This window comes from Lactuca saligna, chromosome 1 (assembly GCF_052625555.1).
Source record: "Lactuca saligna cultivar CGN05327 chromosome 1, ASM5262555v1, whole genome shotgun sequence".
NCBI classification, from domain to species: domain Eukaryota; kingdom Viridiplantae; phylum Streptophyta; class Magnoliopsida; order Asterales; family Asteraceae; genus Lactuca; species Lactuca saligna.
In genome coordinates, this window is record NC_136417.1 from 45,118,362 (window position 1) to 45,143,023 (window position 24,662).

Here is a 24,662-nt window from a genome sequence, read left to right on the forward strand (position 1 = left end):
TTCAACCCAATCCAGTTAATTAGTTAGTCAGTAAATTATACTTCACATATCATAATTAGTTAATCATATTTCACACACTGGTTACCATGTCACGGTTAATCATACATTAACACAATAAAAAAGAAAACATAATACTTAACATTTTATCATACTTCAACACAATCATAATTAGAAATAAAATAATTAAGCAATTTGATAGTTAATCATATTGTAGTACTTCAAGTTTTCAACACAACTAACAAGATAAAACATATATGGTTTCAATGGAAGTCATCATAGTCACAAAATCACAATTTTATTCAATGGAATGACACAAAAGTTTTTGTTTGAGCTAAGAAAACACAATTTTATTCAATAGAATGACAAAAAATGCATTTTATTATGTAAAATAGACCAAAAATAAAATTTATTCAAATAGCAATTATAACACTCCTACGGTGACTATAATCCGCTATTCCAAACCACTATTTTGAAAATCATGGTTATTATCTACGCTAACCGCTATAGTGCCGCTACAGGCCTACAACACCGCTATAACGCCGCTATAGGGTCGCGATTAAGTGCATAACTTGTTATGTAAAAATCATATAACTTGATGATTCTCATATATGCATTCAAGTTACTAATGGTTGTCTTAATTTTGGGATGTTACAATCTAGTTATAGAATCTATATGAGAAGTTACCATGAAGTGAAACAGGACAACAGTTCCATAAACAAACCTCATACATATCGCCGGGATACCCGATACCTGTGAGCAAAAGCCTTTTGGTCTTGCAACTGTTTTTTTTTTGTTCATTTGATTTAAAGTAAGAGATGATAGTAGTGTTGATGTTAAGTTTGTCCTTCTTTAATCACGATGTGGTAAATAGGTTCTCTAAGAAATCGCAAGAAGATTATTTTATAAAAGCTGCAACAAGCTAAGTATTGAAGTTTTCTTCAAACAGGGTAATGTCTATTGCCATTTATTAGCAATAAAAATCTAAAAAGAAAGAAAGAGGAGTAGAGGAGGCAGTGAAGTGACAGTGGCACAGTTATAAGAGGAAGGTGGAAAAGAACATGAAAAAAACCAAAGAGAATCCGACTACAGTCTGTGTCTGTCACCAAAAACAGATCTGACAGACCCACCAAAGAAAAGTTGCCTGTGTGAGTGTGACTATGAAAGACGGACATACGGAAGTCATATTTATGTCTGATTGGATTGAGGAAGGTGTTGTGAAAAACCTAGTACTCTTTACTATCAATCTATCAGTATTAAATAGATTATTAAATAACCCAAACAGCCTTAAGATACACTCATACACCCTTCATACCTACACAAGTAATATAAAGACATGGTTAAATAAATATTTTTATATTTGTACGCTTATATTTTATCTTTTTTATCAATGAATTATATAGGCATGTCAAGATATTTTGTTATAAACACTAATGAAATGTTTACATATCATTACAAACATATACATTTATAAACATTATCATAAGTCAAACTGCTTATTGTCGTGTTTGTTTCAACAAAAGAATTTGCGTTTGATCTCGAAAAGCATAATTTAGTATGAATTTAATTGTATTCTAACGAAATTTATTTGCCTACTTTATTAAAAGACAACTTTTTTACATATATATCCCATTAAGCATGTTTGATATCACCGATTACAGAAAACTTGTCGTATTCACGAGTTTAGAAATAGAATAATACAAAATACAAGTTATAAGATAATAGAGAAGAAATATGGTTTCTCTTTTTCCATCAGTCAAAAAAATAATTTAGAGTCTTATGTTTATCCGATTTTCATGATTTCTAACAGTTTTTGAATTTTGAAGGCAAACAAAAAATAAAGCTAACAGCTTTATAAATATATCGTTTTTTATCAATATAAAAATTAAGAGAGAAGGGGAAATATTAATTATATGGTTTCATGAATATTAACTTATTATTATATTAGAGTCTACAAAACATAAGCAGATAAACTCATTTTATAATTAAAAAGAAATACATAAATTGATTATAAACTTAATTATTAACTATTCAACTTGCTGTGAGAGTATTGGATCAATTAAATATAAAATAAATGTTGTTTTACTGGTAATTAGCTAATTGTTTCATATTTGACAATCTGGATTCTTGTTCAGTTACAAACAAAATAATAATACACATTTAATCTTCATTTGAAAAATAAATTATCGAAATAAATATGATTAAAAAAACAGCTCTTTCATTTGCTTATTTGCAATTCGTCCTATATATTTCTTATACCTCATAGAATATGATAATACTTTGCAGATATATAACAAAAATTAAAAACCAATGGGGCTTGGGAAAGAAAAAGGGTCTTTTAGGTAATTTACTTTATTTATGATTTGACAAATCATAAGTTTTGTGAAAAATTGAGGGGACTTATTGACCACTATCAAATCTAATTGTCCAGTCTTTCTCTTTTGGTATTATCCAATTATTATTCTAAATTATATATATATATATATATATATATATATATATATATATATATATATATATATATATATATATATATATATATATATATATATATATATATATATATATACAAAATTGCAAATATGGTCCCTGTGGTTGTCAAAATTATGCAGTTTTGGTCCAAAAAAGTTTGGTGGTGCACAGTGGTCCAATTTTGAATCTTTTTAGTGATTTTGGTCCCTATACACTTGAAATTACTTTTATACCCTTATAATTTATTTTTTCTATTTTTTGTAATACTTTAATTAGTTTAATTTATATATTTTTTTTCATCTTAAAACAAAATAAATAAATATATAACCCACTACTCTTCCATCTTTATCATAAAACCCATTCATCACCAACTCCACCTCCATAACCGGTGCAACCCTCTTTTGTCCAGAACCACCATCGGTGGCTGCCGTTTCGCCTGAAACCACCTCCGACGCCCACCATTTTCGCCGAAAACGTAGGAGACTTCTTTACGGGGGAATGTTATTTTTTCACCGGAAATCATAACAGGAAGTTTGAGTTTCATCCAAAACCAAGACATCCGACGAACACCAAAACTCCGGCGAGCACTTGAACTCCAACACAACCCGTATAATCGTCCTCTTCCTTTTCTTCTTCTTCTTCTTCTTCTTTCTGTTCCCCTTTTCCATTTTCTGAAGACGAACACCAAACTCCTTCGTCATTGTCAACTACCAGCATCTTCGTCACTTCTCCCTCCTCCACTGTTCTCCTCTGGTTCTCATTCTCCTATATCTTATGACCACTCATCGAAACATGGCTTCTAATGGACGAAAATGGTGGAGTTTCTCTAAAATCACGCTCTTTAAAGCCATCATCAACATCATCCTCCATTGGAGCTTCTTCCAAGTCCTCCTGAACTAGTTTTTGAAAATTAGGGCTTGTGTATGACCGTTCTTCTCTTCTTCTATAGGGGGCTCCATCTTGTTCACCTTCTCAAGTTAATTTATGGTGCTCTACTGTGTTTGATTGAACTTCTGCACAATGGATCTGACCACCACCATTGTTGTCGCATACCATCACCATTTGTCACCACAAGGAAACCATAGCCCTAAAAAATATAGATCGGGACCACCGATGAATGAAGAAGGTTTCCGTTGGTGGTGTTTTCTGGAGATGAAGAAAGAAGGATGGTCCCGGTTGTGGTGTTTTCTGGTTACTGTGATGAGAATAGTGGTGTTCAAGGAGGAAATCGGGTGGTCCATCGGTGGTTCTTTGTTAAAATTTTGGAAGCAATCTTCAAAATCCCTAAATCAAAACTGAGTGGTGGTGTTTGGAGAATGGCTACCGAGAGAGAGAAAGAGAGAGAGAGAGAGGGGGGGGGGGTAGAGTTATTTTATTTTAATCTTTTAATTTATTTTTTAATTAAAATAGTAATAAAAAATTAAAAATAAATAAAAAAGAATTATCAAAGGGCATATTCGTCATTTCATGTTGGGTTTGGACCAAAAACACATAACAATTCCAACTATAGGGACCAAAACTGCATAAGGTATTCGAAATTGGACCACTGATGCACCGCCAAACTTTTTTGGACCAAAACTGCAGAATTTTGACAACCACAGGGACCATTTTTGCAATTTTGTCATATATATATATATATATATATATATATATATATATATATATATATATATATATATAACTTAAAAATATGTGAGAATCCAAAAACTCTTAATCGGTTAATCATTTTTCAAAACTATCACCACTATTGGACTAGAAATACTGTGTAATTCTGGTCTTCAATTAAAAAATAATAATAAGCATATTAGGAGTTGTCAAGTTTTTAAAATAACCCCATTTTCTCTCTCTCTAATATATATATATATATATATATATATATATATATATATATATATATATATATATATATATATATATATATATATATATATATATAAAAGGGTTTGTCTAGTTGCTAGACTTGTCTACTAGCACTCCATCAGCTTGGCTAGTTGTTACTTTACAACACCACTTTATAGCATTGCTTCGCAACACAACATTCAAGTGTGGAGAGAGAGGACATGTGTATCGGGATTGTAAGCAGGACCATATATGTTTTCATTGTCACCAGCCAGGTCATTTCAAGTCCCGTTGTTCTGCTTGGGTGGCGGAGAGAGTTTAGGTTCCAACGCCCATCATTCAGCAGAAAGTCAAGATTGAGCCGCAATAGATCGCAGGTATGTAATCCGAACTCCCCTTTCTGTAATAATAGTATTGTACCTGCTTTGGAATCTCACTGAGTTTCCGGTAAGTGTATCTATAGGTTTACATCCCTGCTTATGTTTAGATTATATTTTCAAGAAATGTTATATGCCAATTTCATACCGTGAATTATAAATAGGTAGTGAAAGGTTGTCCCTTTTGCTAGTTTGGGATGTTTAGTGTTCTCTCGGTTCGTAGTGGAGATCGGCCAGGGTTACTATGTGGAAGGCATGCAGTTAGTCCACCCGTATCGAGGGATATAATGGTTTTATCATTTGTTCCGATATTGTAACACCCCGAGTTCAGAAGTACAAGTTCAGGGTTCTAAGTGTAAATAAGGAAGGTCGACTCGGTGAGTCGGGTCGTGATTATGGACGCGTGTTAAGTGACCAACTCGGCGAGTCGGTAGCTGGACTCAGCAAGTTGGTGCTGATGGGAGAAAAACCCTAATTTGGGGTTTGTGCCATATATAAAGCACATTATAGCCACCCTCAGCCTCTTTACCTTCCCTTTTGTTCCAGAAAACCCTAAATTCGTGTGAGGCTTCATTGTTGGAAAGATTGGGGCTTAGAAGAGGAAATTGTGAAAGGAGCTTGAGAATTGGGAGCTAGCATCAAGGGGCTTGTAAAGATCTGGGATCCACATCAGAATTGTGCACATCTCTGAGGTAAGGAGCTCTTATCTTAAGCTATTTCCTTTGTAGTTCATCCTTGGTGGTTGTTTTGGGAGTTCCTCAATTTGTTTTGAGACCTATCTCGGATTTGGAGTTGGATCTGGGGTTGCTACTCCAGATCTAGACTCATGATGGCCTAGAATGTCATAAAGCTTTATTCCTTGAGTTGTTAGTGAACCCCTTTGTCCTAAAAGTCTATCTCTGGAGCATTTTGGGCTCATAGCTACTGGAGTTCACGTAAAGTTTGCCACTTTACATGAGGAATGGCTTGTAGAAGGGTAGAACTAGGGATTGGAACCCCTGCATGGCTTGGAAAGCCTCTGTATGGAATGAGAACTAGTGATACTCGGAGAGTCACATTAGTGTACTCGACGAGTTGCATGCAGATAGGCAGGAACTCGACGAGTTGGAAGAACAACTCGATGAGTTTATTGAATGTTGCCTTCGACTCGGCGATTCTGTTCTTGGACTCGGCGATTCTGGTCGTGGAGTCTTAACCTTTTCTGGTTGAGCGGTGAATCGGTGGGTCGAGGGATGACTCGGTGACTTGAGCGAGAAGGGGCTCATAGTTGTTGGACTCGGCGAGTCATGAGGCGACTCAGCGAGTTGAGTCGTAATACGAGAGTTTTCAGAGCATAGGGACTTGATGAGTCAGCGGGTTGACTTAGCGAGTAGAGTTAGTCAGGGAGTTTTTACTTTGACTGAGGACTTTGACTTTGACCAAGAGTTGACCAGTTGACTTCCAAGGGTATTTTGGTAATTATTGGTATTTATTAAGTTCAGTTATTTGGTATTGATCAGTGGTGGAGTTCGTGTCGGAGGTTGGAGCAGCATGATCTTATCTCTTCAATCAGCAGTTGCGAGGTGAGTTATCCTCACTATATCGACAAGGTCTAAGGCACCAAGGCCGACCCTTTTGTTATATGTTTGCTTCCTGGTAGTTAGGATGGTATATGTTAGAGACCTGGTTAAGTTCAGAATCTTGTTATACGATGATGCTATGTTAGTGATCGGTTAGGTCGGTATCCTGGTTAGAGTGTGCTATGTATGTGATCTGCTAGACCGGTTGATTAGTGATTAACTGTTATACGATTATATGTTATGTGCACATGGTTGGTTGACTGGGGTTGGGTTGAGGCGGGTCCTGCTTTGTGCTGTAAGCCAAAATACTGTTGGATTAGTGTCTAAGCCCGTAACCATATTTGGTAAATACTTGACCCGGTTGTGCATGGTCCTTTTGGGTTGCCTTCACCAAAGCAACTTGACTGGATAAATAAATAGAGAAAGAGGTTATTATGATTTATTAATATGTTATAAGAATAATATATTAAAGGAGAAATCATATTTGTTTAATTAATATTGGTCAATAATTAATTAGAAATTAATTTTGTGATCAAGTGCAATTAATTAAACTAGAGGGGCAGAATTGTAATTATGTGATAGTTGCAAATAGGGCAATGGTTATCCTTGGAGAAGGGTGGATGAATTCAAGGGATTGGATATCCTTGAAATCGTCCATATGGTCCAAGAGATAAGGGTTATCAAGGCTTATCTTATGGTTGCTTGGTGGGCAAGTAACTAGATAAGGATAAGGACTGAAACCCTAATTCTAACCCTATATAAAGACCCCTAGGCCTTAAGAAATCATCTCACTTGCTTCTAAGAGATCCCTAGGCTGATTTCTACTTCTCCCTTTCTCTCTCTATATCCTCTGTAATTGCTTGTGGTGTTTGTGAGCCATTAGAGGCACTACACTTGTGGTGCTTGCTTTCAAGACTTAGGGTTTGAAGATTTAAGTTGTTATTGAAATATAACAACAAGAGGTATGTGATTTAACCTTATATATGAATTTCGAAAATAGCAATTTACTTTATGGTTTTATTCATGTGTTCATAATGTTATGTATCTAACAGTGAAAACATAGATCCAAATCTAGGGTTGTATGCACACATAGGATTGTTTGTATAAAACCCATCAAATACCCAGGGCGGACCGGATATTCCGAAGGCCCAGTGAGCGGTCTGGATAGGTTGTAGGCCCCACGAGGGTGGACTAGACGTGCCGAGGCTCGGAGAGTGGACCAGGCCGACTGAAGGCACAGTGCGGTCGGACCAGTCATACTATAGACTCAGAGAGTGGACCAGCTGGGTTGAAGGCTTGGTGCAGGTGGACCAACCACACTGCAGACTCGATGTATATGGCTAGACTCGGAGGGTGGAACAGGTGGACTGAAGGCCCGGTGCGGCGGACTAGTCACACAGTAGACCCGAAGTGCATGGATGTTCTGTTTATGATATGATATGTTATGAGTATGGTATATGTGGTTGGTATTTTTTCAGTGTATTGTTTCAGGTACTTCAGGAGATCGTGGCAAGGTGAAGGCGTGATCGTACCGCTCCTCATGTTTTATGTACTTATGATGTGATTCTGGGAAATACTCTGATAATAAATGAATTGAAAACCTTTTTTTAATGAATTAATGAAAATGGGTTGTTTTTAAAAATTTTAAATTGGTTGAAAAATTCTGGATGTTACAGATATGATCGGCGGTGGCCTATGCGGGAACTTTTGGGTTCTAGCACTACCGACGCTAGGAAAGGAGTGGTAGCAAAAGGATACGGGTGTAATCGCATGGGTTGTTTGACCATCGGATGTCCCAAGGGAGTTGCATTTTTTTCATGGGTCGTGTTCGATTAGAATTCAGTGGTTCTACGAGGATTCGTCAGCCAGAGTAAAGGTTGAGGTTCCTAGCCGCCAGCATGGGAACTTAGGGAGTTGGTATTGTAGCATGAGAAGTGGATTAAGGTATCAGATTAGACCAGAATTCAAGAGTACTCTTCAAGATTTCAAAGGATGAATGATCTTAGGGTTGACTGGTAATTGATCGCTAGCACGAGTAAGCACAGGTTGCCGACAGTGGATTATTAGGAAGTAAGAAGGATTGAATATCCTTCCATTCTCACATGGTGCAAAGACTTAGTCAAATATAAGTGGGGGAGAATCGACCAGGTATTTAGGAGCAGAAACAGGGGAGAAACTAGGATAAGTTTTGCATTCTTGTCAGGAAGAAAGATGGCCCAAGCGGCTGTATGGACAGAGTAAGTGACAGGTCGGGAGACTCGCCAACATTGGGATCACGTTCTTGTGATGGTTGGTAGCATGCCCTAAGAAGCTGGGCTAGGGATCTTAGTCAGGACGAGAGTTTAGCTTGGAATATTAGATCGTGTATGTGTGCTCAACCTTAGGTGTGTTCGGATTAGTAATTAGCGGTAAGATCATGGTCAACGGTGGGAGTCAGCATGGATAATGATATAAGTGTTGTAAGACTGCAAGTGTAGCCGTAGCATTCACAAGGTTCTCAGATAGCGTTGGAAGTGTTGTAAGATTGCGGATGTAGCTTTAGCATTCTCAAGGTTCTCAGATAGTGTTGGAAGTGTTATAAGACTGCGGATGTAGCTGTATCATTCACAAGGTTCTCAGATAGTGTTGGAAGTGTTGTAAGACTACGGGAGTATCTGTAGCATTCATAAGGTTCTGAGATAGTGTTGGAAGTGTTGTAAGACTGTGGATGTAGCCATAGCATTCACGAGGTTCTCATATAATGTAGGAAGTGTTGTAAGACTGCGGGTGTAGTCTTAGAATTCACAAGGTTCTCAGATAATGTTGGAAGTGCTGTAAGACTACGGGTGTAGCCATAGCATTCACAAGGTTCTCAGATAGTGTTGGAAGTGTTGTAAGACTGTGGAGGTAGCCATAGCTTTCACTAGGTTGATAGATAGTATGGGAGTGATGTTACATCACGAGAAGAACAGTGCTACTCATCAGTTTGGGTGCAATAGGGGGGGGGATGGAAATCCATGGATTGGGTTACGAAATTACTTAGTGATAAGACCGTAGGGTCACCGGTGTATTCATGGGATCAAGGAAGCGATGGACCATATGAGGTCAGGTTGTGATATAAGGCTACTTTTAGTTATGTAGCAATCACTTTCAGTCTTGGATTTAGTGACGTCGGGATTCAGTGTAAGGACTCGATCAGTTGGATCATCAGGTCATTAGGACCATAGTGGCAAGATAACTGATGGTAACTACTGACAGATGAGGATTTCATTCGGAAGTTGCGAAGGGTGACTGTATAGGAGCCTTTGGCTCAGTGACCAGGTAGGAACCCAATATTTCAGATGTTTGACAGATGAATGGAGACCAGGAAGGTCTTGGTAGGGTTTGCAAAACAGGAAGGAGGCAGCTCAATGTTTTAGACAGTTCAATGTTTCAAGCATATCAGCATTTTGGGCAGTTCTAGGGTATCAGGCAGTATTGGTGTTTTTATGATTTCATGTACAGACGGAGTAACTGATCGGTTGCTAAAACAATAAGTCACTCGCCGTGGAATTAAATAATCTAAGATTAGTCGATTTGACTCTGATGCGCAGCTCTCGTATGAGTTTAACCGTTGCAGGGATGAATCTTCTAGTCGAAGGATTATCTGATCCTCTATCAGGTGTAAGTGTTCTGTAGCCATTTATGGACAGTGACTTGTTCCCTTTCCAACATCAGCGTGATGGGTGACAGTTCGGTCTAAGGGGACTGATAGGGAGCTAGGCCGCTGAGACCTTAGGGTTCGGATTCCAAGGAAAGTAGGATTGGTTTTTCGTGAGAGATCAAGGATTCATTCTTCACCGAGTTTGAAGAATTACTCTAATGATGGTTTTATTAGATTGGGATGGGCCAATATACGAACAAAGTTGGGAGGGTCATGTTTATTTTGCTAGCAGTTAGGAGATTGACAGAGAGTTGTTTCAAGGCATTCCAGTCAGGGCGAGCCGTCGGGAAGCTAGGTTATGATAAGTTTCAGGTCTCAGAGGGTAGAAGTAGCTTACAAGGGTTGAAGGTTCGGGTGATATATTCTAGATAGAAGTTTTGGTTGCCTTGGGAAGGCCATTGATTGTGCGGGGTGATGGTTGCACCCTCAGGATGGCAGGTAACATGTAACATCCAGATTTCTTTCAGGTATTTTATAAACTATTTGTGTTATGTTGTGAGAGGGACTCGGCGAGTTGGGGCTTGAACTCGCCGAGTAGGGACGCAGAACTGATCGGGGTTGCGGACTTGGACTCGCCGAGTCCAGAGTATGGACTCGGCGAGTACTCGCTGTGTAATGAAACCCTAAAATCTCCGGGTTGTGGCCTATTTAAAGGACCTTATGGCCGACTTTGTGCACACCCAACCCCAGAGTGAGACCCTAAAGAGATCTAGAGCGTTTGTGAGGAAGGAGAGGCCAATCTTGAGCTTTTGTGTGTGTTGTTGCAAGGAGGAAGTGTTCAAGGCAAGAGGAGGCTGAAGAAGGTGCGACTTTTGAGGTCTTTGCGTTCATAGAGACTGTATTGAGGTATTATTCCCGAACCTTCTTCACTTTTGGTGTGGATTCTTAGTGTTAGGGTTTTCTAACCCTTTTTGAGGACGATTAAGGGGAGTAGTTGGTCCCTTCTCGAGTTTGTGCCTTGGATCTGGACCCAAAGAGGTCCAGAGACCTTAACCCATGAAGCTTTATGAGTTATTTTGGGAGTCTTGAGCTTGGAATGTCACTTTTGGGACTAAATCGCCATTATGGACCATTTAGTTGTTATATGAGCGTCAAGATCGTAACTTTACGTGGTTATCATGCTTGGGGAGGCCAGATCTATGATTTTATGGAACAGATCTGACCTTAGAAGTCGTTTTGAGTTCGTGCATGGCATGAACTCGCCGAGTCCAAGAACAGACTCGGCGAGTCGGATGAAGGTTGCCCGATAACCACTCAGCGAGTGGACTTGTCGAGTTGGGGAATGACTCGGTGAGTCTGGGAGAGTCAGGGGTCTGAGTTCAAGTTGGAACTCGCCGAGTTGTTCTTGGACTCGGCGAGTTGAGTCGTGGTAGCCCCACAACTCGTGCCAGGTGGAGCTCGTCGAGTAGGGAGAAATACTCGACGAGTCAAGGAAGGATTTCAGGGAAGTTGGTGCATGCGCATGAACTCGCCGAGTCGCCATGGTGCACTCGCCGAGTCCGGTCAAAGTTGACCGTTGACCAGCGTTGACCAAGAGTGATTGTTAAAGTGTGATCAACTTCAGATTGAGAGAGAGTTAATTAGGGATGTGTTGTGCTATAGGTGGACTTCAGCTCGGCGGGTCGAGTGTTTAGTGATTTCAGGATTACGAGTTACCGAGACACACCCGAGGTGAGTCTCCTCTCTATACTTTACCTTGAGTAGGTAACCAGAGTTATGTGATTGAGTAATTGTATGCTGTGTATGTTATGTGTTGTACTGCATGATTTCTATGTGATTTATGTAGTGCATGTTATTCAGAGCTAGAACCTGAGGGTTCAAGGAGTTTGGGTGCACGGACCCATAGAGTTATAGCCTCGAGTGGCTAATATGTGTTGTATGTGGTATTTTGGGGAACTCACTAAGCTTTGTGCTTACAGTGTTGATGTTATTGTTTCAGGTACTAGTGACGACCGCGGGAAGGCGCCGGCTTGATCCGTACACACACACGTTTGGAGATTTTTACATGTTGATCTTGGGGATTTTTGTACTAATGTGTTGAACAGTTAAATGGTTGTTTTTATGAGAAACAAAAAGGGTTGTTTTATAAATATTAATGGAATCATGTTTTAAAAAAAAAAAAAAAAAATTGGCTTTTAAATTCCGGTGTTACAAATTGGTATCAGAGCCTTGGTTTGAGGGATTCGGGTACACCTTCGGGGGTATTTGAACTCAAACTGAGGAAATGAAGAGATATTTTCAAAATACTAAGAGTAAAAGGTTTTCCAGGAAGAAACGTGTGTACGATCAGTCAGCGCCCGAACGGTGAATTCCCAAAAATACCTTTTATTATGAAATAACTATTACTATGATGTGTTTGCATGCTAGAGCGAGCTAGGTATTGCTGATAGGACTAGGGTGGCCTGTTTTGTGATGCCGTAGCTTAGGGTATGGTGAGCTGCTATGAGATGCTGAGAGTAATTAAGTAGCAGCTAGGGCTGTGTGTGAGAATTGTTCCAGAGCGAATTACGTATAATAGAGTACTTGGGGACTGGGATCCGAAGAGGACGATTTGGGGTGTGTACGGAGACGGTGTGGACAGTAGTATTGGGCCCGTACTACTGAAAGCACCGGAGCGGTACACAGTTCAAATAAGAATCTGAGGATGCCAGGAGTCAAGGAGGGGAGGATTGTTGAATGTAAGAGTATTCGAGTAAATTCTGATTATCGCATGTTGTATTTCAGAGGTTGATCATGGTGAGGACGCGACACATGCCGGAGGATGCCGGGTCTAGTGATGAGGACATTCGGCAGATCATTCACGAGGAGGTGGCTGCGGTCATCAGAGCTGAGATACCAGAGATGTTCGGGTCTATTAAGACCGCCCTGATTGAGACATTTGATGAGCGCTATGCCGCTCTTTCTGAGGCCGCGGTCGCAGCAGCTACCGCAGCGATTGCTGCGGCGAGACCCCAGGGAGGTGATGCGACGTTATTCAGGGAGTTCAGCAACACCAAGCCACCAGAGTTTGATGGTACGCAGGACCCGGTGGCAGCTATGAGATGGATATCCGATATGGATGGATGCTTCTTCACTTGCTCGACCCCTGAGCATTTGAAGGTCCGGTTCGCACTGAACCAGCTTCGCTTGGGAGCGAAGGACTGGTGGAAGTTTGTGTCTGCACATTTCTCACCGACTGAGCTTGCGGCAGTGACCTGGGAGAGGTTCACTTCCATGTTCCGGGATGAGTACGTTCCTCAGGTGGAGAGGGAACGTCTGGCGCAGGAGTTTTTGACCCTCAAGCAGGGTACTGAGTCAGTTACAGCGATTACGAGGATGTTCCAGGAGAGGGCGATGTTCTGCCCTGAGCACGTGTCCTCCGAGCAGGCACGTATGAGCCGTTATCTGAGTATTTTGAGGCGGGATATTCGGGAGTTCGCTGCGAACTCCTCGTACCGGACATTTGCCGAGCTTCAGGCAAATGCTCGGAAGAGGGAGATTGAGCTGGAGACCCAGGCTAGGGAGGAGGCGGAGTCTATGGGGAGGGATCGGCGACCGGCACAGTTCCAGCCGGCAGCCAAGCGGGCCAAGCCCGCTGATCCCAGACCCGGGAGTCAGAAGGGCCGCACATGTGGGAAGTGCGGCAAGGGTCACGATGGCGCCTGTCGGGCAGGGTCTTGCTACAAATGTGGCAAGGAGGGGCACATGGCCAAGGACTGCCCCAAGGGATTCGCAGTGTGTTTCCACTGCAATCAGACTGGACACCGGAAGGCGGAGTGTCCGCTGCTACGAGGGGCATCTCAGGGGACTGCTCCCGCCGCCATCAGAGCTGCTACTGCAGAGAGTCGGCCTGTGAAGACCGAGGCACCGAGGGCTCGGGGGAGAGCCTTCCAGCTGACTGCGGAAGAGGTCCGCGCTGCACCCGACGTCGTGGCTGGTATGTTCCTTTTTCATTATTTATTTTCGGTGTTGAGATATCATGCTTATATCATGCTATGCTTAGGTACCTTCCTTGTGAATTCTATACCCGCTTTAGTGTTATTTGACTCGGGTGCGAGTCGATCTTTTGTATCCTTGGCATTTAGTCAGCATATCAGTGTTAGTCGTGGAGTGTTGAGTCGGCCTCTGCGGGTTTCCATAGCCGCCGACAGGGTGATTTGTGCTACAGAGGTTTTCCGGGGATGTGTATTGGAGATATTCGGGGTCGAGTTTCCGATCGATCTGATTCCGATTGCGATGGGTGATGTTTGTGTTATAGTAGGTATGGATTGGTTGAGCCGTTTCGGTGCGGTTATCGATTGCGAGCGACAGCTGGTGACTATTCGAGATCCTAGTGGGGGAGTTCTTTCGGTATACGGCGAGGGTACACGTTCTGGATCAGCCTTTTGCTCGGCTGCTAGAGCAAGGCAGTGTTTACAGCAGGGCTGTAAGGGTTATGTAGCGTATGTGATGGATACGCGGGTGATTTCGGAGAGACCGAGCTCTGTGGATGAAGTTCCGGTGGTGCGGGAGTTTCCAGATGTATTTCCCGAAGAGTTACCAGGTGTGCCTCCTATAAGGCAAGTAGAGTTTGGCATCGATTTGGTTCCTGGAGCTGCGCCTATTGCTAAGGTGCCGTATCGCCTTGCGCCTCCAGAGATGCAGGAATTATCCTCGCAACTTCAGGAGTTGCTGGGGAAGGGGTTTATTCGGCCAAGTAGTTCGCCGTGGGGAGCACCCATCCTGTTTGTGAAAAAGAAGGATGGCTCGCATCGCATGTGTATAGATTATCGGGAATTGAATAAGTTGACGGTCAAGAATCGTTACCCGCTACCGAGGATCGACGATTTATTCGATCAGCTTCAGGGGGCATCTTGGTTTTCCAAGATAGATTTGAGGTCGGGCTATCATCAGGTAAGAGTGCGGGACGAGGACGTCCAGAAGACAGCATTCAGGACGCGTTATGGGCATTATGAGTTTGTGGTGATGCCTTTTGGACTCACCAATGCCCCAGCCGTGTTCATGGACCTCATGAACAGGGTATGTCGGCCGATGTTGGATCGGTCGGTGATTGTTTTCATTGATGATATTCTGGTATATTCTAGATCCAGAGAGCAGCACGAGGAGCATCTAAGGGAGGTGCTTGGGGTTTTGAGAGCGGAGAAGATTTTCGCAAAGTTCTCCAAATGCGATTTCTGGTTACGGGAGGTCCAGTTTCTGGGACATCTCGTTAACCAGAAGGGGATATTGGTCGATCCGGCCAAGGTTGACGCAGTGATGAGGTGGGAGGTGCCGAGGTCACCTTCTGAGATCCGGAGTTTTCTCGGGTTGGCAGGGTATTATCGGAGATTTATTAAGGATTTCTCCAAGATCGCGGTTCCACTCACCAGATTGACCCGGAAGGGTGTGGCATTTGCATGGGGTCCTGAGCAGCAGACCTCCTTTGAGACGCTTCGCCAGAGGTTGTGTGAAGCTCCAGTATTAGCCCTTCCGGAAGGGATGGAAGGTTTTGTGGTATTCTGTGATGCATCGATCCTAGGGCTGGGAGCGGTATTGATGCAGAGGGGTCATGTGATAGCGTATGCTTCAAGGCAGTTAAAGCCTCACGAAACGAGGTACCCCACACACGATTTGGAATTGGGGGCAGTGGTGTTCGCTCTCAAGATTTGGCGGCACTATTTGTATGGGGTTCGTTGTACGATTTACACGGACCATAAGAGTTTGAAGTACTTGATGGATCAGCCTAACCTAAATATGCGGCAGAGGAGATGGTTAGATGTGGTCAAGGACTATGATTGCGAGATCTTGTACCACCCGGGCAAGGCTAATGTGGTAGCCGACGCGTTGAGCCGCAGGGCGGAGAGCACTCCCCTGCGAGATGTATGTTTGAGATTGACCGTGATAGCTCCAGTTCTAGATGCCATTCGTGGGGCTCAGGCTGAGGCCGTGCGTCCGGAGATGCAGAAGAAAGAGCGGGTTGTTGGACTGGTTTCTGAGTTTGTATCAGATAGTCGAGGTCTTATGACTTATCAGGGCAGGATCTGGGTACCGTTTGTGGGCGGTACACGTGCTACATTGATGGAAGAGGCTCATAAATCAAAGTTTTCGATCCACCCCGGGGCCACAAAGATGTATTTGGACCTAAGGAAGGAGTATTGGTGGCCCTGTATGAAGAGGGATGTAGCGTGGTTTGTCGAAAGGTGTTTGACCTGTCGAAGGGTAAAGGCCGAACACCAGAGACCGCATGGCAAGTTGCAGCCATTGGAGGTTCCCGAGTGGAAGTGGGAACAGGTCACCATGGACTTTATCACCAAATTGCCGAGGACTGCCAGAGGATTTGATACGATCTGGGTGATCGTAGATAGATTGACCAAGAGCGCTCATTTTCTTGCCATCAGTGAGAGTTCTTCGGCGGAGAAGTTGGCGGAGATTTACGTGAGGGAGGTTGTATCTCGGCATGGGGTGCCGATCTCGATTGTTTCAGACCGCGATGTGCGGTTCACTTCCCGTTTTTGGAAGAAATTTCATGAGGAGTTGGGTACTAAGCTGCATTTTAGTACCGCATACCACCCCCAGACCGACGGTCAGAGTGAGCGGACGATACAGACACTCGAGGACATGCTTCGGGCCTGTGTTCTGGACTTTGGGGGTAGTTGGGACACGTATTTGCCTTTGGCGGAGTTTTCCTACAACAACAGCCATCATTCGAGCATCGGTATGCCACCTTTTGAGCTGCTGTATGGTAGGAGGTGTCGGACTCCCATATGTTGGGGAGAGGTTGGGCAAAGAGTGATGGGTAGTACAGAGATCGTGAATCAGACGACAGAGCAGATACAGCTGGTCAGGCAGAGATTATTGACCGCTCAGAGTCGACAGAAGAGTTACGCGGATAGGCGTCGATCTGAGCTGGAATTTCAGGTCGGTGACTTTGTTCTCCTGAAGGTCTCCCCTTGGAAAGGGGTGATCCGGTTCAGGAAGAGGGGCAAATTGGGGCCCCGGTTTATAGGCCCGTTTCGTGTGATTGCCAGGGTAGGTCGGGTAGCCTATCGACTGGAGTTGCCAGCGGAGTTGGGACAGATTCACAACACGTTTCATGTGTCGCAGTTGAGAAAATGTATAGCCGATGAGTCGGCAGTGGTTCCACTTGAGGATATCCAGGTCGATGCGAGCCTGAATTATGCGGAGAGACCAGTGGCTATTAGGGATCGGAAGATCAAGGTTTTGAGGAACAAGGAGGTACCTCTGGTGTTGGTTCAGTGGCAACATCGGAAGGGATCAGAGATGACCTGGGAGCCGGAGAGTATGATGCGGGAGCAGCATCCGGAGCTGTGTTAGAATGGGACTTCGGGGGCGAAGTCCAGTTCTAGTGGGGGAGAGTTGTAACATCCAGATTTCTTTCAGGTATTTTATAAACTATTTGTGTTATGTTGTGAGAGGGACTCGGCGAGTTGGGGCTTGAACTCGCCGAGTAGGGACGCAGAACTGATCGGGGTTGCGGACTTGGACTCGCCGAGTCCAGAGTATGGACTCGGCGAGTACTCGCTGTGTAATGAAACCCTAAAATCTCCGGGTTGTGGCCTATTTAAAGGACCTTATGGCCGACTTTGTGCACACCCAACCCCAGAGTGAGACCCTAAAGAGATCTAGAGCGTTTGTGAGGAAGGAGAGGCCAATCTTGAGCTTTTGTGTGTGTTGTTGCAAGGAGGAAGTGTTCAAGGCAAGAGGAGGCTGAAGAAGGTGCGACTTTTGAGGTCTTTGCGTTCATAGAGACTGTATTGAGGTATTATTCCCGAACCTTCTTCACTTTTGGTGTGGATTCTTAGTGTTAGGGTTTTCTAACCCTTTTTGAGGACGATTAAGGGGAGTAGTTGGTCCCTTCTCGAGTTTGTGCCTTGGATCTGGACCCAAAGAGGTCCAGAGACCTTAACCCATGAAGCTTTATGAGTTATTTTGGGAGTCTTGAGCTTGGAATGTCACTTTTGGGACTAAATCGCCATTATGGACCATTTAGTTGTTATATGAGCGTCAAGATCGTAACTTTACGTGGTTATCATGCTTGGGGAGGCCAGATCTATGATTTTATGGAACAGATCTGACCTTAGAAGTCGTTTTGAGTTCGTGCATGGCATGAACTCGCCGAGTCCAAGAACAGACTCGGCGAGTCGGATGAAGGTTGCCCGATAACCACTCAGCGAGTGGACTTGTCGAGTTGGGGAATGACTCGGTGAGTCTGGGAGAGTCAGGGGTCTGAGTTCAAGTTGGAACTCGCCGAGTTGTTCTTGGACTCGGCGAGTTGAGTCGTGGTAGCCCCACAACTCGTGCCAGGTGGAGCTCGTCGAGTAGGGAGAAATACTCGACGAGTCAAGGAAGGATTTCAGGGAAGTTGGTGCATGCGCATGAACTCGCCGAGTCGCCATGGTGCACTCGCCGAGTCCGGTCAAAGTTGACCGTTGACCAGCGTTGACCAAGAGTGATTGTTAAAGTGTGATCAACTTCAGATTGAGAGAGAGTTAATTAGGGATGTGTTGTGCTATAGGTGGACTTCAGCTCGGCGGGTCGAGTGTTTAGTGATTTCAGGATTACGAGTTACCGAGACACACCCGAGGTGAGTCTCCTCTCTATACTTTACCTTGAGTAGGTAACCAGAGTTATGTGATTGAGTAATTGTATGCTGTGTATGTTATGTGTTGTACTGCATGATTTCTATGTGATTTATGTAGTGCATGTTATTCAGAGCTAGAACCTGAGGGTTCAAGGAGTTTGGGTGCACGGACCCATAGAGTTATAGCCTCGAGTGGCTAATATGTGTTGTATGTGGTATTTTGGGGAACTCACTAAGCTTTGTGCTTACAGTGTTGATGTTATTGTTTCAGGTACTAGTGACGACCGCGGGAAGGCGCCGGCTTGATCCGTACACACACACGTTTGGAGATTTTTACATGTTGATCTTGGGGATTTTTGTACTAATGTGTTGAACAGTTAAATGGTTGTTTTTATGAGAAACAAAAAGGGTTGTTTTATAAATATTAATGGAATCATGTTTTAAAAAAAAAAAAAAAAATTGGCTTTTAAATTCCGGTGTTACATAACAGTTCTTGTAAGAAACGATAGTTGGTTCATGACAAATCTAGGGAGCCACGGGCTTACCGTGTGAGTCACTTTCGGGATAGGTGATTGCGGTAGACTTCGAGGACGAAGTCTAGAATCAGTGGGATAGATTTGTAACGCTCGGTTCCAAGTACGTATTTTAAATATGAATTTTTGCACTTTTATACTGGGACTCAACGAGTTAGAGGTCCCAACTTGTCGAGTAGATGCAAATCTTGGACGCGGGTGGAAGAGTCTACTCGCCAAGTCGGAAGCCCCGACTCGATGAGTAGACCTGTCTGGATGAAACCCTAAATTTTAGGGTTTGCACCCTATTTAAACACATTAACCAGCCTCCCATGTAACCCCCATCGTCTCCCTTAGTCCAAGAACCCCTAACTCGTGACCCTTGAGCTTTGATAAGAGTGTGAGTCATTTTTTAGAGTGTTTGTGTGATCTTGAAGCTAGAGGAAGAACAAGAATGAGCTAAAAGGTTCAAGGAAGCAGTATATCCAGGGTTCAAGCTCCATTTCCAATCCCTTTGAGGAATAAAGTTGCTTCCTTGACTTCCTTATTGCTAGATCTCTCCTTGTTTGAGTTTAGGGCCATCTCTTAGTAATTTGTGAACCTTTTTGGAGTATGGAGTGTGATTTGAAGTTGTATCTTCAGATCCAAATCCCTTTCAGCCCCTTTAGCCATAAAGTTTACGAATGTATCATGCTTTAGCCCTTCCCTTTGGCCTAGACTTCATTTTAGACTTGGAAATGGTGTTGTTGGGTCATAACACTTTGCATGCGCGTAAAGTTTGTAACTTTACGTGTAATATCGACCCTAGGAAGTCAAATCTACATTTTAGATGCGTTAAGCCCGATTGAAATTGGTTGTATGGATTTAGACATTGAAGGACTCGACGAATCGCTCATACGACTCGGCGAGTTGGGTCGTAGTTTCCCCAATCTTTTCTGATATTGAGGAACTTGTTAAGTTTTGGAGATGACTCATCAAGTTGGGCTCGTTTATGGACTTGAAGATCATGGAACACGATGAGTTCAAGGATGAACTCAGCGAGTTAAGAGCAACTGTCCTAACTGAGATGAAGATGAACTCGATGAGTCCAAGGAAGGACTCGACGAGTTTAAATGGAAAGTCCCGATTATGTTATAATTAGAACCTCAATAAGTTGAAGGGAAACTCGACGAGTCAGTTCGCGAAATCGAGATTCTATGAATTATGGAACTCGACGAGTTGACGAGCCAACTCGGCAGGTTGAATCAACCTGATGTTGACTTTGATCAAAAGTTGACTTTGACCTGGGTGTTGACCTTGACCTTGACTTTGACCTTAGTTGACCCCTGAAAGGATTAAGAGTATGGAATGGAAATTAAGGAAGGTTATTACGTGTAGGAGTTTGAGGAGTTTAAGAGGAGTTGATCCCAACACCGAGGATAATTCAGATACTACACGACATTGAGGTAAGTTACCTTCCAATAGAAGTGGGTCGAAGGCACCAAGGCCGGCCCACTAGTAAGAGTTATAGTAGAGCTAATTGTGTTTGTGATAATTATCTGGTATATTTTTATTTGTTAAGATTATATTCTAGTATGCTATGATGTTATGTGATATGTGATAGAAGGGGTAGGATAGGCATCAGTACTGGTCGATAGGGCTGAAGGGGTATGCCAGCACCTAGATCGGTTAGGCAGTATATGACTTGTATGTTTATGCACAAGGATGCTATGTGGTAGAGTAGGGGTGAAATAGTTCCCAGTACCAGTCGACAGGAATGAAGTGGTAGGCTAGCACCTTAATATGCTAGACAAGATTATCGGTCGATAGGACCGAAGAGCTAGGCCATCACCCTGATATGCTAGGCAAGGTACCGGTCGATAGGACCGAAGGGGTAGGCCAACACCTGGACATGTTATGCAAAGTACCAGTCAACAAGACCGAATGGGTAGTTAGTACCCAATTATGTTATGCAGTATGTGTTATGTGTGGTATGTGGTATGGTAGGGGAACTCACTAAGCTTTGTGCTTATAGTTTTCAGTTTTATTTTCAGGTACCTCTTCATCGAAGGGGAAGGAGTCGGCACGGTAGCAGTGCATCACACACATAGGATTTTCTCATTATGAGATTCTTAGAATTATACTCTAACATTATTACTATTTTTATGATATGGTTTTGAAACATGTGATTCTGCTTTTATGAAATAATGTGACTCGATGATGTTTTCTTATAAATGTTTTCTAAATCGCTATATCAAAAATGAAATCTTTGCTCTTGAAAATTGGGATGTTACACCCGGCTTAGAAAGAAAGACCATGATACAGCTCGTGGTATAATGGCAAGACTATGGTTCGCACATAGCACCTCATATTGTATGCATAACATGTATGGATTATATGTTATGTTTGGTATGTGGAATCTGGGGAACTCACTAAGATTTATTCTTAAAGTTTTTGGTTTATGGATTCCGGTACTTCCGGTTCGAAAGGGAAGGGCCCGACTTGATCGCAGCGCACACACCCGTGTTTTCCGCAATTCGTGATTTTGGGAATGGACTCTGATAATTGTTTTTATTTTGAAATACTTCTAAATGTTTGAATAAAGGATAAATGATTGTTTTGATTATTCTTTAAAAATGAAACTTTTACCTTTGTATTTTGGGATGTTACAGCTTAGGCTCGAAAATCTACACTCTTCTTCGTCAAGCGAGTAAGAGGAAGAACAATCTTGGAGAAATCTTGAATAAACCTCCTATAGTAACTTACCAGCCAAAGAAAACTCTGGATCTCAGATGGAGACTTTGGGACCTCCCACTACATAACCGCCTCGATCTTGGCTCAATCGAACAAAATCCCATTGTGATTGCCGAGTTGTCTGAAGAACTGGATCTCTCACAACCAAAACTCACACTTGGAGAACTTGGCATACAACCTCTCCTTCCTTAAAACTCTAAGTAACTCTCGCAGGTTCTCCTCATGTTGTTCCTTCATATTGGAGTAGACCATAATATCATCAATAAACATAATAACCGACCGATCGAGCATCGGCCTACATACCCGAATCATCAAATCTATGAATGTTGCATATACATCAGAGAGCCTAAATTGCATCACCACGAAATCATACTGACGATATCGAGTTTGGAAATTCGTCTTCTCGATACCTTCCTTTATGATTCTCATCTGGTGGTATCTTGACCTCAAATCGATCTTGGAGAACCAAGATGCACCCTGCAGCTGATCAAAAAGGTCATCAATCCTCAGAAGTGGATAATGATTCTTCACTGTCAATTTATTCAACTCTTAATAATCAATACACATCACGTGAAAACCATCCTTCTTTTTGTTGAAAAGGATCGATGCTCCCTAAGGTGAGCTACTCTTCCATATAAACTCCTTGCCCAAAAGCTCATGGAGCTGAGAGGATAACTCATGCATCTTTGGTGGTGCGAGACGATATGGAGCCTTATAAATTGGGGAGGCACCAGGGAGTAGATCGATCCTAAACACCACTTGCCTTATTGGAGGCACACCTGGTAAGTTTTCCTAGAATACATCTGAAAACTCCCTGACCACTAGCATATCAAAAATTGACTTCTTCCTATCAACACGAGAGTCAATTACATATACGAGATAACCCATACAACAATGTTGAAGATACTACCTAGCCCTGGACACAGAACAAAAAGTTGAACCAACCTTGGTACCCTTACCATAAATGGTTAGTTCTCCTCTACATGGGTTCGAGCCACCACTACCTGTCTCTCACAATCAATCATAACTCCAAATATGCACAGTTAATCCAACCCCACAATCACATGCCCTATAGGGATGGGAATCAGATCAATTAGGTAGAACACCCCGAATATCTCCAAGATATAGTCATAAACGACTCCCGAAGTAGAAACCTTGTGTTCATTGGCGATGGAAACTCGCAATGGACACTCTAACTCCCCAAGAGGAATACCAAAAATCTTGTTGAAGGGCTAAGATACAAATGAATGACTCACATCCAAGTCAAAAATCACTAGATCAGACAATGAACTCACTAAAAAGGCACCTAACAGAAAAATAAATATAAGCATACAAAAATATCTTGACAAAAATATAAATTAATAAATACTAGTAAAGACATCGGGTGCAGCCCTGGCCTCCTTTGCAGTCAACTGAAAGAATCTTCCTCTAGCCTTTAGGGCCTTAGACCTCCTCTGGCGGCCATTTGTGATCTAAAGAGTTGTATGTTCTGGTGACTGCATTAGTCTAGCAAGAAGTAAGGGACAATTGACCTTTACATGGTTAACCTTATCGTAGTGGTAACAAACCTGTGTGCCCTGTTATGGGGGATGTTGCTGCTCCTGACAACGATCTCTAGCTAAGCGTCCCTCCCTGCTGCACTTGTGGCACTTGGTCCCTGATCGACATAAACCCTCATGCATGTTTCCCCACTTGCCGCAAGTACAGACCTTCTGGCCTCTATATCGGGAATTAGCATGCTTGAATTGCTTAACTGTAGGTCGAGTCTGAACTGGGGTATGTTTCTTCTCTGTCTGCCTGTATGTCTGTCTGTCTGCCTGTCTCTCTCTCTCTCTCTCTCTCTCTCTCTCTCTCTCTTAGGTCTCAATCTTAATCACTTTCCTCCAAGAAACTTATTATATTTCTGTTAGGGTCTAATACTGCTTAGTCGACACGAACTCCTAGATCTCAGTCTCGAGCATGCTCAAGTATTGGGACATCTGTACCCGCTCCAAAGCAGTATACATAGGGTAGAAAAGAGCTCTCTTCGTAAACATCTTGGTGATCTCCATCATCAATTACGTCGTCTGCTTAAGAAACACATACTCCTGGACCAATATTTCTTTATCTATCTCTCACTCTCTACCATTGGAACATACTCAATGCAGAATATCTTCGTGAACTACTCCCAAGTCATTGCAGCCTGCTCCACAGTAGAAAAGCTCTGAGTCACAAACACTTCCACCAGTCCTTCGCCACCAAGCAAACAAGGTTCAGTGCAAACTTCACCTTCTGGTTCTCCAGACATAAACATGTGTAGAAACTTCACCTTCATGGTAACAATCAGGTCCTTGACCTCATCAGATTCTGGGCGTGCAAACTTCACTTTCTGGTTCTCGATACTATATTAACCTCCCTGAAGTCCTACAGTAGCGATGTTTGTAGTGGTTATGGTAGCAGCAATCTCAGTAATGACAACATAATGCTCATCAAACATCTCAATCATAGTGGTTAGGTCTTAACAGACCCAAACACTATTGGAATCACCTCTTTGACTGCCAAAGTCACCTGAGTAGTGATCAACTCTCAGATCTCATCATCACTCAATCTTGGCCTCTTTGAACCATCAACACCTAAACTGGGACCTCTCGTAACCATCATGCAAAAAATAAACTCGGAACACATCAGAAAATCACATGATACGATGACACACCACTACTCAACTACTCACCCCTGGAACCTGTGACTTCCTTGACATACATACGGGTCTTGTTCTTCTAGTAGCATGAGCTCATATTATCTTCCACACCTACCCATATTTGTCTCAAAGGATCACCATGAAGTTCTTGGACCACTAGGCATAAAACAACTAGAGTATGCATACACCCTACACTCACTCTCTTAAGAGTGACCATGAGATCCTCACTTCTTCTAGAGCTCTGTCAATCACGT